Below are 16160 nucleotides of genomic sequence, written 5' to 3' on the forward strand. Positions count from 1 at the left end.
CTTTCCCACTATCGCTGCTGCAGCTGTCTTTTTCTTTAATGTCGCCTCTGGAATTGGTTCAAAGCGTGCCTTGAACGGCACGAGATTGTAAGAGAGTAGATGTGACGTGAGGAACTCGTTTGAATCTTAAAATTGACGGTGGTGGGAATGCCCCTTGAAGTTCCTTTAGCGTCGCCTCAATACCCTCCCGACTGCTGTAATTATTCGAGACACCCAGCCAAAGCATTGCAGAGGCTTAAGCGCATTCTTTTGTACTATAACGTGCAACATCCCCGAGGGGAAGTCGCTAGAATGGTAGATAGGAGGCAGAGAACGGGTAAAACCGACACATCCAACAAAAGAATAAATAACAGCCTTGCCACTCCTCGCACACAGCTCCCCTATATGGGAGGAGGATGGGAGAAGGCAAATGCGACTTCAGAAGTCAAGGAAATGCTACTGCAAGGCACGACACTAGTTTCGTACAAAATGGATAAATTTAAGTGCAAGTTTTGGTAGGGTAGGTTTGTGCTATTTTGGAAAAAAAGGGATTTGCCATCCCGGTGCTACGAAAGTGGATGTCCATCGAGCCTGTTCCAAAACCGTCACAACTGATGAAGGGGTATGCAATGTTTTATTGATGGTTCAGATGCTTGTTTCGATGTTGCGTTCTTATTGAAATTTATACTTATCTGTGTGTTGTATAGGTGATTTCAATTATTGCATGCACCGTTAGCTTCGCGTTGGCCGGCGCTCGCAGCTTGTGCCTTCAGGGGGGTATTAGCCATGGCATTTCTTGTTTGCTTACGGGGGCATCAGCAATTTCTGATGATGACACATGGTTGCTTTGAGCTCATTCTTTATTGAAGCGTACGTTGTATGGGTGATTCCAATAAATGTATGCGCTGTTCACTTCACATTCATTATGCAAAAAAGGTGAGGTGTGCAGACAGGACACAAGAGAAGTGGACAACACGAACGCCGACTATCAACGGAAGGGAGCACTGAGGCGAAAAAGAAAGACACAAAACTCATCTGCGCAAGCTCTGGAATGGTATCACCACGTGTCAGTCGGGTACATGTGCCCGTCTATGTGAGAGATAGCCTTTAAGGCACTTAGTCTTCCTTATGTAAAGTAATCGAAAGTTAACTCACGCACGCACTTCCACCATTATAGATATGCCAAGCCTATACCATAAGACGCGTATCTTCATTCTTGTGCATGTACAATATCGCGTATTCATCTAATTCTGGAGTGCAGTTACAATATTGGCAATGTTGAAAAACATTAGAAGGCGATCCACCGGTCAACGAACTTTTATGTTCCATTAGCCTCTGATTGATATTAGCCCTACGTAGAACTGGCCACAGGTAAACGGAACTTTATAAACCACATCGACACGACAGTCAGTAAAACTGTTTTTCTTATTGTGCTTCACTCGACAAATATCTGTTCTTTTTCTGCCTTCTACCTGCTCCTTTTTCCTCTGCACGGCAGCGCATGTCTTACCTAGCTTATTGAGAGCAGTGAAAGCAACATGAACATCATATCTACTTGCAACTTTTGTTGTAAGCAGATATGATGTTGATGATTGATGTTGATGTTGATGAGTGTTGATGAGTGTTTATGATGACAATTCTTGTACCCTGACGGACATGAAAAATGCCGACAACGCACAGGCTAACAGCTTCACTGAAAAATAAATAGTGTGTAAACGTGCAAAACGGACAACTAACCCAGGGCGTGCAGACACAAAGCCGCACTAAATGACCGTAGTGTCGAGGCGACTCTACGAAAGCGACCGCACAAGAAATGAACACGTCTGTGCCGTCCGCGGCTGCACTACGGCTATGGCATTGCTTGAGGTCGCGTGCTTGAAAACCTTAATGCCATGCTCACCAGCCCGCCGTCATTAGGACACTGTAAGCATCGGTACTGTGAGGTGCCACTTACGGTTTTCCGAACTGCCGTTGACATTCATTAATGATTGTGGTGATGTTTTCACGCCATCGTCATCATCGCGTCTTCTTGGTTATTTCACTTTCACCACTCAAGCTTTGTCATCCGGTTGTCGTAATACCGTAGTCGTCCAATAGCAATCGTCATATCGGCTTCGTCGTTCCAACAATGTTATTCCTTTGTCATCATTTCAACGTCGTCACTGCATTGTCATCACACATTCATCGCCGTGAGGGAATGCTTATGGCTAACCTTGGCACGCGAGAGTCATATCAATGTGAGCCGATGCCAAAGAGCGTATGTCGCCTATAACCGAAGCAACGAAATTCTCAATATGACAACTAGAGATACCAAATAAACGTGCCCTCATCAATACCTTGTGTCGCAAAATTCATTGCATGTTAATCACACTACCGTCGGCAGTCATCGTGGGACTGGTTCGGTCCATTTTTCCTACTGGGTGGATATGCTTATGAATTAATTAGTGAATTTATTTTTACAACAGGCGCTGTAAAGTTGGAAATGATCGTTTTAAAAATTGTGTTAATTACATAATTTGATTCTGTGATTTGTACTCATGTATTACCAGTTTATCAAAAGCTTCGGAATTAAAGAGGTAAAACTTTAATAGCCACCACTATGTATATAATAAATTTTAGTGCATATAATAAATATGCTGGGCATGGGAGATTGTAATAGCTGAGCATTTTAGATCTCCGCAAAATGTTTGCACCACTTTGAATGTAAACACATTTTTTTGTAAGGTGAAAGGATACTGAGGACTAATAGTTGTCTATGTTAAACGGATGTATTTTCGCAGCACAGTGGTCCACAACACGTGGAACCTCGCAGAAACTGATAGCATCCACGACATTCTGAGTGATGCCCAAACTATGCGTGTACCATGTGCATATATAACTTGTATTTTGCGCTATAAGCCACAACACATATACAATTGCCTTTGTCCGAAAATATTTCTTTCGCGCTGATGTTACGTTGTGAAGCACACTCACGCTTACGTGGTAGAGTGTGTGAATTAGGCGGTCAACATTTTGCTGCCTTTTTCACCCCTTTTGGATGGCTGTAGTTATAGGAATCTCCTGAGGTGTGAAGGCCAGTATTTTGATCGATTCGGTGCCCGCGCGATTAACTTGACATGCGTTCAGTTGTCACCATCTATTCAACGGCCACGCGCATCGCTGTTGCTTCGTTAGTTGAACTTTCTTTGTTTTAACTGATCCAGGGACCAGGAAAGGGATTCGGTTCGAGTGGAACGAGCTACGGCTGGAGAAAAAAGAACAGCTGCGTTTACCTTTTCCTTTCGCTTCATTATTTCCTGGACCGACGGCTCGCCGCGACGCTGGCAGATCCTCGAAACCGTATACACGCGATATGGGTTAGATAAGATGGAAAATAAAATAATACCAGGCAGCGTCCGCCATCAAACCATGCAATAACCCTTAAACCTATAAGAATATGACTGTCACCCGTTACCTCATCAGGTTTTCCCCAATTGTGCAGCACTTTTCGTGCAAAACTGACAACTGGAAACAGGAGTCGCAGGGAGTTGAGAAATTAAGTGATGTATTAAGGGAGACAACCAATTAGGGCAACAGCCAAACAGGAAGGAAAAGCGAAAAGTAAGGAATTTAACCATTGTTTATGAAAATATTTATGCACCAACATCTATTTATTTGAAAAGGAAGTAGAGAAAATGGCGCCGGAAGTGAGAATAATTCCGTGCATCTTGAATGATGCTTCTACAGTAATCAGACGAGCCGCCTGACGTACCCACTTAATTCTCTGCTGTGCCTATGTATAGGTGTTTTTCTAACCGTCCGCGGTGGGCGCAGTGCGTCTAAAACCCCCGTGTCCTGCGCTGTACATGGTTGTACGGGACTGGCGGCCGCGCATCGTTGCGCAACTACCCAAATAACAATATGAGTCAGTTTTGGCACTTTACTCGGCAGATCAGTAAACGAGGGATGCAAAAGAACTGTTATTGTTCCGTGAATAAATATTTCTGTATAATTCTGCCAGAGCTAATTCAAAAAACGCGATTATAGTCGGATGCAGCTTAATTCAGCAGTGAAGCCTCGCCCACGCGCTCATAACCGCCAGCCACTGTTCCTCCGCAAGGCTACAAATAATTCATACTTCAAACTTTTCCTGTTACCCAAATAAGTCGGTAACTACAAAAATAAAATTACTAGCGTGTAATTTTATGTTTTCCCTCGCCTATTATAGCAGAATGGCGAAAACGTAATTCCTTATTGAACTGAAATAAGATGCGTCCTTCGTTGCAACTATTTATTGTCAAGTTTCCCTTCAGTTGGAAGTGAACGTTCATGAGTAAAACGGCTTCAGCAGTGAAATAAGCTGTACCGCAGACTTTTGAATAGTGCAGTGCTCAGACTCAATACACTTTGTACATGTATATTGCATACTTCATTGCTTCCACTGATGAAAAGGCTCTTCAAGAACAGCAGACGCTCTAGAGGTATCAAGTACGACGCCATATTGAAAACGCCGCATGACGACGATTTTGTTTGCTTCTGTGATTGGCTGGCGGAGTAACGCAACCCCGCACGATCCGTGTGCCTTGGTTGCCAACTGCTGTCTTTTTAGGCTGTATTCTACTATACTAAATTTTATTTTACGCTTCTTTTCTGCGCGAGTCCATTTCACGTGGTTCCTGGTTCGGCAAGTAAATGAGAGGTGTATCTCCCAGGCGTACCTGTGAGGTACACCTTATTTCATTTCTCTTTTGCAGGTTTACGCGTCTTTGTGGCGAATGGCGGGCGTTATTCACATTTGTACTAGTAAAGGTAGAACCTCCACCTCAATCATTTGCATAGGAAAGTTACCTGGGGTTGCCCGTCCCCCCCCCCCCAAAAAAAAGAAAGAAAAGAAAGAAATCCTGGGTACGTGCCTACCACGACAGGAAACAAAGGCTTTAGCTTCGACTCCAAGCATGTGCGTGTCTGCGAGAAGTATTTTTACGCTACTGATATTAGTCGGACATACGAGTTTGTGGTTACTTGAATGCAATGTCACATATTAAACACACTATGTTACGGAGTTACGGAGCTTACGGAGCTTTGACCTTGTGCACCGCGTTGCTGGAATATGAACCTGGCAACGTTTAACGCTAGAACGTTATCTAGCGAGGCGAGTCTAGCAGTGCTATTGGAGGAATTAGAGGGCAGTAAATGGGATATAATAGGGCTCAGTGAAGTTAGGAGGCCAAAAGAAGCATATACAGTGCTAAACAGCGGGCACGTCCTGTACTACCGGGGCTTAGCGGAGAGAAGAGAACTAGGAGTCGGATTCCTGGTTAATAAGAATATAGCTGGTAACATACAGGAATTCTATAGCATTAACGAGAGGGTGGCAGGTCTTGTTGTGAAACTTAATAAGAGGTACAAAATGAAGATTGTACAGGTCTACGCCCCTACATCCAGTCATGATGACCAGGAAGTCGAAAGCTTCTATGAAGACGTGGAATCGGCGATGGGTAAAGTCAAAACAGAATACACTATACTGATGGGCTACTTCAATGCCAGGGTAGGCAAGAAGCAGGCTGGAGACAAGTCAGTGTGGGAATATGGCATAGGCTCTAGGAATAGCAGAGGAGGGTTATTAGTAGAGTTTGCAGAACAGAATACTATGAGGATAATGAATACCTTCTTCCGCAAGCGAGATGGCCGAAAGTGGACGTGGAGGAGCCCGAACGGCGAGACTAGAAATGAAATAGACTTCATACTCTGCGCTAACCCTGGCATCATACAAGATGTGGACGTTCTCGGCAAGGTGCGCTGCAGTGACCACAGGATGGTAAGAACTCCAATTAGCATAGACCTGAGGAGGGAACGGAAGAAACTGGTACATAAGAAGCCGATCAATGAGTTAGCGGTAAGAGGGAAAATAGAGGAATTCCAGATCAAGCTACAGAACAGGTATTCAGCTTTAACTCAGGAAGAGGACCTTAGTGTTGAAGCAATAAATGACAATCTTGTGGGCATCATTAAGGAGTGTGCAATGGAAGTCGGTGGTAACTCCGTTAGGCAGGATACCAGCAAACTATCGCCGGAGACGAAAGATCTGATCAAGAAACGCCAATGTATGAAAGCATCTAACCCTACAGCTAGAATAGAACTTGCAGAACTTTCGAAGTTAATCAACAAGCGTTAGACAGCTGACATAAGGAAGTATAATATGGATAGAATTGAACATGCTCTCAGGAACGGAGGAAGCCTAAAAACAGTGAAGATGAAACTAGGAATTGGCAAGAATGAGATGTATGCGCTAAGAGACAAAGCCGGCAATATCATTACTAATATGGATGAGATAGTTCAAGTGGCTGAGGAGTTCTATAGAGATTTATACAGTACCAGTGGCATCCACGACGATAATGGAAGAGAAAATATTCCAGAGGAATTCGAAATCCCGAAGGTAACGCCGGAATAAGTAAAGAAAGCCTTAGGAGATATGCAAAGGGGGAAGGCAGCTGGGGAGGATCAGGTAACAGCAAATTTGTTGAAGGATGGTGGACAGATTGTTCTAGAGAAACTGGCCACCCTGTATACGCAATGCCTTATGACCTCGAGCGTACCGGAATCTTGGAAGAACGCTAACATAATCCTAATCCATAAGAAAGGGGACGCCAAAGACTTGAAAAATTATAGACCGATCAGCTTACTATCCGTTGCCTACAAAGTATTTACTAAGGTAATTGCAAATAGAATCAGGAACACCTTAGACTTCTGTCAACCAAAGGACCAGGCAGGATTCCGTAAAGGCTACTCAACAATAGACCATATTCACACTATCAATCAAGTGATAGAGAAATGTGCAGAATATAACCAACCCTTATATATAGCTTTCACTGATTACGAGAAAGCGTTTGATTCAGTCGAAACCTCAGCAGTCATGGAGGCATTGCGGGATCAGGGTGTAGATGAGCCATATGTAAAAATACTGGAAGATATCTATAGCGGCTCCACAGCCACCGTAGTCCTCCATAAAGCAAGCAACAAAATCCCAATAAAGAAAGGCGTCAGGCAGGGAGATACGATATCTCCAATGCTATTCACAGCGTGTTTACAGGAGGTATTCAGAGACCTGGATTGGGAAGAATTGGGGATAAAAGTTAATGGAGAATACCTTAGTAACTTGCGATTCGCAGATGATATTGCCTTGCTTAGTAACTCAGGGGACCAATTGCAATGCATGCTCACTGACCTGGAGAGGCAAAGCAGAAGAGTGGGTCTAAAGATTAATCTGCAGAAAACTAAAGTAATGCTTAACAGTCTCGGTAGAGAACAGCAATTTACAATAGGCAGCGAGGCACCGGAAGTCGTAAGGGAATACATCTACTTATGCCAGGTAGTGACGGCGGATCCGGATCATGAGACGGAAATAATCAGAAGAATAAGAATGGGCTGGGGTGCGTTTGGCAGGCATTTTCAAATCATGAACAGCAGGTTGCCATTATCCCTCAAGAGAAAAGTTTATAATAGCTGTGTCTTACCAGTACTCACGTACGGGGCAGAAACCTGGAGGCTTACTAAAAGGGTTCTACTCAAATTGAGGACGACACAACGAGCTATGGAAAGAAGAAGGATAGGTGTAACGTTAAGGGATAAGAAAAGAGCAGATTGGGTGAGGGAACAAACGCGAGTTAGTGACATAATAATATTTGGCGTTTTTCGTGCCAAAACCACTTTCTGATTATGAGGCACGCCGTAGTGGAGGACTCCGGAAATTTTGACCACCTGGGGTTTTTAACGTGTACCTGAATCTAAGTACACGCGTGTTTTCGCATTTCGCCCCCCATCGAAATGCGGCCGCCGTGGCCGGGATAGTTAATGACAGCTTAGTTGAAACCAAGAAAAAGAAATGGGCATGGGCAGGACATGTAATGAGGAGGGAAGATAACCGATGGTCATTAAGGGTTACGGACTGGATCCCAAGGGAAGGGAAGCGTAGCAGGGGGCGGCAGAAAGTTAGGTGGGCGGATGAGATTAAGAAGTTTGCAGGGACGGCATGGCCACAATTAGTACATGACCGGGTGTGATGACCCACTTATGGGCAAAGGTTCGTGTTCTCAATGGTTCGGTTGGTTCTCTTAGGCGGAGCCTCCGAGAACACAATTGAGGACAAAGCCGTTGGTTTGGACGCACACACAAAGACTTTTAATCAAACTAAAAAGGCAAAAAGTCAATAGAAAGAAACAGAAAGCATGCATAAAATAAACACTCCAAAAAACATTGCGGTAAGGAACACACTTAGGGCTTTAACGAGGGTGCTAGTCCGGGCTGGCCACGAGGGCGGGGACACGTCGCAGTCTCGACGCGGCAACGCGGCGACAAGCTGGCAGAAGGAGTGGCGCCGGCCTCACCAAAGGTCGCGGCGTAGGTTGACCGACCGGGCGCCGGGAGCGCGCCAGCTCTGGTGAGGCGAGGTAACGCTGGCGGCTGGGTGGCAGGAGTGGACGGCGGCGGCGTTCTGGCCGGGCGGAGAGCTCGGGCCCGTAGCCCGACTGCTCCCCTCTCGCCCACGGGCACGGAAGCTCGAACGCCGGCCTCGGGCAGCAGGCGGCACGGCAGACGGGGGTGGCGTTCTGGCCGGGCAGCTGGCGTAGAACTCGGGCCCGAAGCCCGACTGTTCTCGTCCTGCCACCTGGCGCACAAGCTCACCGGCCTTGAGGAGCCGACGGCACGCTCAGGTAGACGGGCGACGCACAGGAACAGGTTGGCAGGAGGCCCCGGGCGGGTGAAGTCCTGGTGGGCTCGGGTCCGGAACCCGACGGCCCGTCTTCAACGCCCGATCCGGTGGTTGACCTCCTCCTGCCGTCGTTTCCTGGGACTCTCCTGGCGTCTCCCCGGCGTCTCCCTGCGTGTCATCTTGCGTGTCGCCCCCGTTCTGCCAGCGCACCACGCTTTTTGTCGTGGTCTGGCCGATTTGGCATTTACTGATTGGCTGCCCGACGCCCCGTGGTCTTTTCTAATTGGTTGCTTTTTTCCTTTTGTTGTCTTTCCTGCGCCGCGCGTTCACGTGCCGCGCGCTCTTCGGCGTCGTCGTTTTTCCTCCTTCCAGCTCGGCGTGCGTGCACTCAGCGTCGTCTGCTCTCGACCGTCCCGAGCCCCACACCACGTCGCGCACCACACATCACACCGGGGTTGTTGGATTAATAATAATAATATTTGGGGTTTTACGTGCCAAAACCACTTTCTGATTATGAGGCACGCCGTAGTGGAGGACTCCGGAAATTTTGACCACCTGGGGTTCTTTAACGTGCACCTAAATCTAAGCACACGGGTGTTTTCGCATTTCGCCCCCATCGAAATGCGGCCGCCGTGGCCGGGATTCGATCCCGCGACCTCGTGCTCAGCAGCCCAACACCATAGCCACTGAGCAACCACGGCGGGTGGGGTTGTTGGAGAAGTATGGGAGAGGCCTTTGCCCTGCGGTGGGCGTAACCAGGCTGATGATGATGATGATGATGATGATGCCCGCGTTGCTTTCCTCTCAGTTCGACACACTAACACACCTTTCCTCGTTTCTGCACCCTCCCGCCTCACACCCTCTCCCCTTTAGAAGAACCCCACCTACATATACTGTGGCGACGAAAGCGTACGTTGCCTTGAGCAAGACAAGTCCACTTGTCGAAATGTTGGCTCCTGCATTCACCTTGTTCACGTTTTGCTCATGTTACGGAGTGTATTTTATATTTTATGATACTATCATTACAGATTGTAGGATTCTGTCCATTTGCGAGTTTCTGTAGCCTCTAAAAAGATGTACTCTTCTGTGTCATAATTGCATTTATTTGGTACACGTTGCTCCATGCTTCCGTAGAATGCTCCATGCTACTTCGCCCGACATCACGCTTAGGAAGAACGTCAGTGCCGCGCGGTGGAATAATACGAAGGGGGGTCTGGGTAGCGATCACTGGGTGATCGAGATCCAGGTAGACACGGGACCGCGCCGCCGCCACCACGGTCATCGGCTCGGCACCAGGGGCAACCACTATCGGCTGGTGAAATGGCACGCGTTTAGCAAAGTCAGGAAAGAGCAGAACCGCGGCAGCGCGGCAATCGACGACATCGAAAGCTGGACCCCGACGCTCAGGGAGGGGACGAATTTCCGCGGGAAGCAGGCCTCGTGGTGATAGATAGTGAACTCCTACACATGTGGGAAGCCAAGCTCAGCACGCAAGACAGGTGGAAGCGTCAACAACAGAATCGAACGCTGCGCAGACACATAGCACGGCTAGACCGGCACATAGAAGACCATGCATTGCAGGTATGCAAATCGCAATGGGAGGAGACGTGCAACGGCATGGAGAACCAGCTAGAAATGGCCAAGACATGGCACTTCCTCCGGCATCTCTTGGATCCCGAGGAAAGCAAATCAGCGCACGCGTATAAGATCAACAGGCTAGCACACGATTACGAAGGCACGTCCGCAGATTTGCTAGAAGCCGGGCGAACTCGTTACATCAAGGCAGCTGGCCCCGTCGCGAATGCGGCGTACGCGGGGGAGGGGGAGCGTAACGCGCAGCTAGATGAGGACTTCAGCGTAGCAGAGGTGAGGGCGGTACTGCACAAGCTCAACAGAAAATTGGCATCGGGCCCGCACGTTATAGCCAATAACACGCTCCGTAACTTCCACGACGTGTCGGTAGAACGGCTGACGGATTACATTAACTGGTACTACAATGCGGGTGCAGTACCGGGCTTGTGGAAAACGGCGCGCATAAATATGATGGCAAAACCGAGCAAGCGGCTACAGATCGACAATCTTTGATCAATGTCCCTTGCGTCTTGCGTCGACAAGGTCATGGAACACGCGGTTTTCGCTCGCCTTACCAACCACCTCGAAGACCGAGGCATGCTACCACACATGATGCTGCGGTTCCGTCAGGGCTTTTACACGCAGGATGTCATGATTCACCTCGAACACCACACCGTAGACACTCCCACGCGATCCACAAAAGCGATACTCGGGCTCGACCTCAAAAAGGCGTTCCACAACGCGAAACGCGCCGCGATACTTGAAAGAATTCGAGCATTGGGACTGGGAGAGGACGTACGACTACGTACGGGACTTACTTACTGGTCGCCGGGCACGCATAGCGATCGGCGAAATGGAATCGCAAGACATAAACATAGGTGGCATGGGCACGCCGCAGGGCTCCGTCATTTCGCCCATGCTCTTTAACTTCGCTCTTCTCGGATTACACCGGAAACTAGCAGAGATAGAAGGCCACAGTTTCTATGCCGATGACATCCCGCTCTGTGCTGCCGAGGGAAATGACGGCCACATAGAGCAAACATTGCAGGCGGCTGCCGACGCCGTGCCGGAGTATCTGCGCGACACCGGCCCCGAATGCTCCGTGGTCCAATGAGAGCTCCTGCTCTACAGACCCATGAGCAGGGACCGCGAATCCAAGGACGCCGATTCCGAACCTGAGTGCGCAGGAAGTGAAATTACAGTAGTCACATCGGACGGCAGCGTCATCCTGCATGTTCAAAATATTAGGATACTGGGATTGCACCTGTCGATTTACGGCCACAACGGGAAAACCGTACGCAGACCAGAGCGCGTGGTCGATGAAACAATCCGGCTGCGGAAATGCATTTCAAATCGACATAGTGGAATGAAGGAACGCAATACCATCCGTCTGGTACAGGCGTTCGTAACCAGTTACATAAACTACGTCGCCTCCTACCTCAAGTGGCAGGTGACCGAACAAACCAAGGTAGACCATCCATCCGTAAGGCGTACAAACGTGCCATTGTTTTGCCGATCATTACCAGCACAGATAAATTTTTCGAACTGCGTTTACACAATACCCTATACAAGATAAACGAAGGCACAACGTCGCGCAGTACAAGCGTATGGCAAAGACTAGAACCGGGCGACACATTCTCGAGATGTGGGCATCAGCTACCACACGCTGCACAACGAAAAGTTCGCGATACCCACACCGATTCGCGAGCGCATCGTCGTTTCGCCGTTGCCCGAGAACATGCACCCGACGCATCACGCCGGCCTGCGCAACAGGCGCGTGCGAGACTCCAAAGAAATACTGCAGCAGCAAAGAAACCGTTTACGTAGACGCAGCCCGTTACGGGCGGCGGCGCGGTTTCGCGGCCACAATCTTGGATCACAGTGGAACTTGCGTCGCGAGCGTGACGATACGCACAGAAGAGACGGGGGAGGCCGAGAAAGCGGCTATGGCCCTCGTGGTAACCACCATGGGCGCCAAGGTAACAATAAGCGACTGGCTGGCAGCGATACGCAACTACCCTATAATGCGGAATATAGGTCGAGGCGGAATATGGGTAGACCCCCTTACATTGAAGCAAAGAAGTCAACATAAAAATTATAATGCACAAAACTGTTTTATTTACTGGCGCCGCCAAACTCGTCACCTGCTCATTCGTTCGAGCTGTCTGAACTCTCGTCCGAAGACGACTGTTTCTGATTGGCTGCGTCCCACAACATGTCATCCTCGGTGCCGTCCAAGGAGTTGCTAATGCTACACTTCTTGAATGCCCGCACCACCATATCGTCGGGCAGCGAGCACAAAGCCTGTGTGGCCCATGTGGCCACAGTGGCTAGAGGCGGCCTGCGCAGCCTGCCGGTTGGGGTTGTCGGCTTGTCACCGGCCATCTACTGATTATACTGTTCAAGGACACGGTTGTTAAAGGGCTTGCAGAGCACGACGTCCAGTGGCGGAAATGTTGACGTCATGTTTCCTGGAATGATTGCGAGCTCCGTCCTCCCGTCGCGAAGTGCCCCGGAAAGGCAACCAAGACGAGCGTGATCGGACACCACAAGAGTGCGCCGGGTCGCCGATTGCAGATGGTCTTGATTCAGTTGAGCATGAAGGCCTCGTCCATATAGCGATTTTCGTTCACTCAAACGACAACATCCCGCTGGAAAGTCTCTTTCGGCAGCGTCTTCCGCTTGAAGATTATTTATGGCAGCAGCATTCTGCCGTCTGCAGTACACGTGAGCATCACCGTGAAGCACGAACGTTCGTTCCCCGTTGAAAGAAGCTTGATTTCCTTCGGGCCGCGTTCGCACACTGTGGTAGACGACGACACGTCGAGCCACACCGGCGTTTCATCAGCGTTGCCGATTTCTCCCAACATGTAGCCATGCTGCTGCTAGGGACGGATAACATAGCGCTGGAATTGGACCAGCTTGTACGCGTATGCCTCTGGCATCTACTGGCTAATTGATGTGCGCCGTCGAAGTGTGAATCCCTTGCGTCGCATGAAGCGACGAACCCAGTAAATGGAGCCCATGAATTGTTCTTTGGACAACCCGGATTCTGGGCGATCTCGATAGCTTTGATGCGGATGAGTTCCACTGTCACTGGCAAGGATCTGGCACGATGCTCGCGGACGAAATCCGCCACCTTGTCTTTGAGCTCCTGGTGCACCGCGCGGAGTTCGCCAGTACGGACGCTTTTTTCCGAGATGCCAAAGGGCCGCTGGGCAGATATGTTCCAACGCTTTTCAGCATATTCGTTCACTTTCTTTTTCAACACCGCGGTGAACTGATGTCGAGTACTAGTACTCATTTTGTGGGTTGTCGGGAAGATAACACCAGGAATGATTACTGCATAAAAAGGTAAGATGGCGTCTCTCCAGCTGCGTAGGCCACGTCAACGTTGGGCGGCGTCGGTCACCATGGAGGCAATAACGATGCGGATGCCGAAAGGTCCGCGCTTCTATATGTTGCCAGACGACTATTCAGGTTGCGCCAAGGGCCGGTATATAAGTCGAGGGGTGACATTTAGTAGTATTCTTTAAAACACCTTCGACCTATATCCCGCACTGTACGGTACGCTAGCGGCGAGATCTCTCGGGAAGTGACCCACATTCTCCGAATTCAAGACGGCAATATTTGTCGCAAAAGCGGCAGTTTCCTCATATGGACCCCCGCCTAGACGGAACCTACGCTCCTGGGCAACGAGGCGGCCCACACCGCGGTGCCCGCCGGCAGTGCCGAGGTCTCGCCTACCGCGAGAGCGATGCGGGAGTGGACGTGGGGGGATCGCATGACCACTTTCAGGGACATCACGCAACACTACAGATCACACAACACTGGGGATTGAACAGACTCAAATACCCAGCACCGCACGCCAAACTAAACAAGAAACAGGTGGTTGTCTGGAGGGAATTGCAGACGCACACTTATCCGAATCCGGTGATCCTTCGCCTCTGCTACCCCGACCTTTATTCCTATTCCCCATTATAGGCTTTCGAGCCATCCCTCAATAAATACATCTTGTCATCATCATTCATCCGACGAGTGTAAAGCGTGCAGAGCCAGAGCAACGCTGCAGCACATGCAGTGGGAATGCACCGGCAGCGAGCAGCAGAAGTCCCCGACGAAGGGGGTTGACATGGCTGTGTCGAACCGCGGGGCGCGTTGGGAGGCGGCTCTGCTCAGCCACGACCTCGCCGATTCACTGTGGGCCGGCCGGTACGCCGAGGAAGTCGCCGGTGTACAAGGACTCGAGGCTGTCACCTAGACTGGGGTGCTTATGGCCCCAGCCCGCCCAAATCGCCGGACATTTTGAATAAAGTTTTCACTCACTTGAATGCGGGAGAAGAGATGCGTTGATACCCCGGTTCATGAATCCTGTTGAGTTGTGCTTCTGCCCCTAAACTCGCAACCGGAGTGACGTGCGGAAGCCCTGTGATGGCACACTAGATTCCAGAGAGCGAACGAGAGAGAGATGCAGAGATAGAGAGGGACTCTTTATTACAAAAAACAGCATTTTGCCGGCCGGTATACAACCGCTTGCATGCTACTCTGTACAGGGACGGGAAATGTGATTAAAATATTCCAGAGGAGAGTGGGAGAAAAAGAGAATAAAAATAAAGATAAAATGCGTATGTGGACTTGATACTAATATTTACAGGTGACATGGCGGGTAAATTTAGGCTTTTTTATATGAAAGGTTAAATCTTTAAAGCTTTCCTATTATGTTAGTTGTGTCGTGTGCTGCCTTATGTTAGTTGTGGATGCTCAAAAACGTGTCAGAACACGTTGGTCGCTAGATTCTCAGATTACAAGCATGTGATTCAGATGTCATTTGTAAGTTCGGACGGAAGCAACAAGACTCCGACACTTCCTCAACGTGCCCATTACCTCCATCTTTAGATCACGTCGCAGCACACTGTCAACTTGGCTGCACGAATGCCGCGTAGTCAGTTTTACCTATCGCTTTCTTGTGTCATGTCATTAAGCCACCCTCTTGTGCTTAATTATCACCAGCACGCTTTTTATCATTGATACGGCCTCACTGAATGTTGAACGTCTCAGTGGTGTTTTATTTCAACCAAACGTCAGGCTTCGTAGATAGCTGAAACTCTTCAAATTAGGCCACAGCGCTCCCTGACGCTACACTTTCCCCCAGGTGAGCCATCGATAGGCTCCCGGCGTTCGGCGCTTTCTGGATGCTGAACTTCAGCAGGACTATTAGGAGGTACCGATGTCTGGCTACTTGGGTTACCTGAAAACCCGTGAGCACCTACGCAGCCGATTCTCTTATCCAAGTCTTCACACCGGCGCTGCTGGAAATGTCGCCTCGTGTCCTCTTTCTCAACGCCGCAAGCGAACTACCACTGCACCCTCTGGGAAACTACAGTGACTTCCTTGTACAGCAGCTCCCTTCACTCTTATAGGAATTTACCTTTACGGCTTTCTACCGGCAACCGGTGTATTGTGACTGCTGTGGACTGCATCATCCCGTACGCCGAAATTGCCTCAGTTCGGTGAGGGAGTATACCAGAAGTGACTGCCGCGGCCAACTTGTAACAAGCGACCTACATGTTTCATGTAGGTTGTGTTCTTTTGAACGGGCACGGCAAGGCAGTTCTCTCAAACACGTTTGGTGAAGTTCTGCGAGCTTCCAACACCGTGAAAAAGTCATCGCAGGCTCAGTGATATTCTGGTTGTAACGCTTGCCTATAACGACGCTGTTCAACAATGCACAGGATACTCTGCGTTTCTTTCTTATCTCCGGCCGACACTAAACCTTTGCATTCATTGTTTCCTTTCTTTTTGTTGACATCCAGACTTCACCATCTATTTGCGCCGACTTTGCGTGCTACATACCCGAGGTCGCTACTGGGCTCGTGTAAACACTGATGCGTGCAAAGAAGATCTCAAGAGTTGCTAGAAC

At 49.1% G+C, this 16160-nt stretch overlaps 1 protein-coding gene across 3 annotated transcripts in view; it reads left to right on the plus strand.

Annotated features, from left to right (window-relative positions):
• The window catches only part of LOC142578023 (uncharacterized), an 82116-nt gene that overhangs the window by 35133 nt on the left and 30823 nt on the right, over positions 1 to 16160 (plus strand). The window lies entirely within an intron of this gene.

The sequence above is a fragment of the Dermacentor variabilis genome, chromosome 4 (assembly GCF_050947875.1).
Source record: "Dermacentor variabilis isolate Ectoservices chromosome 4, ASM5094787v1, whole genome shotgun sequence".
Lineage (NCBI taxonomy): Eukaryota > Metazoa > Arthropoda > Arachnida > Ixodida > Ixodidae > Dermacentor > Dermacentor variabilis.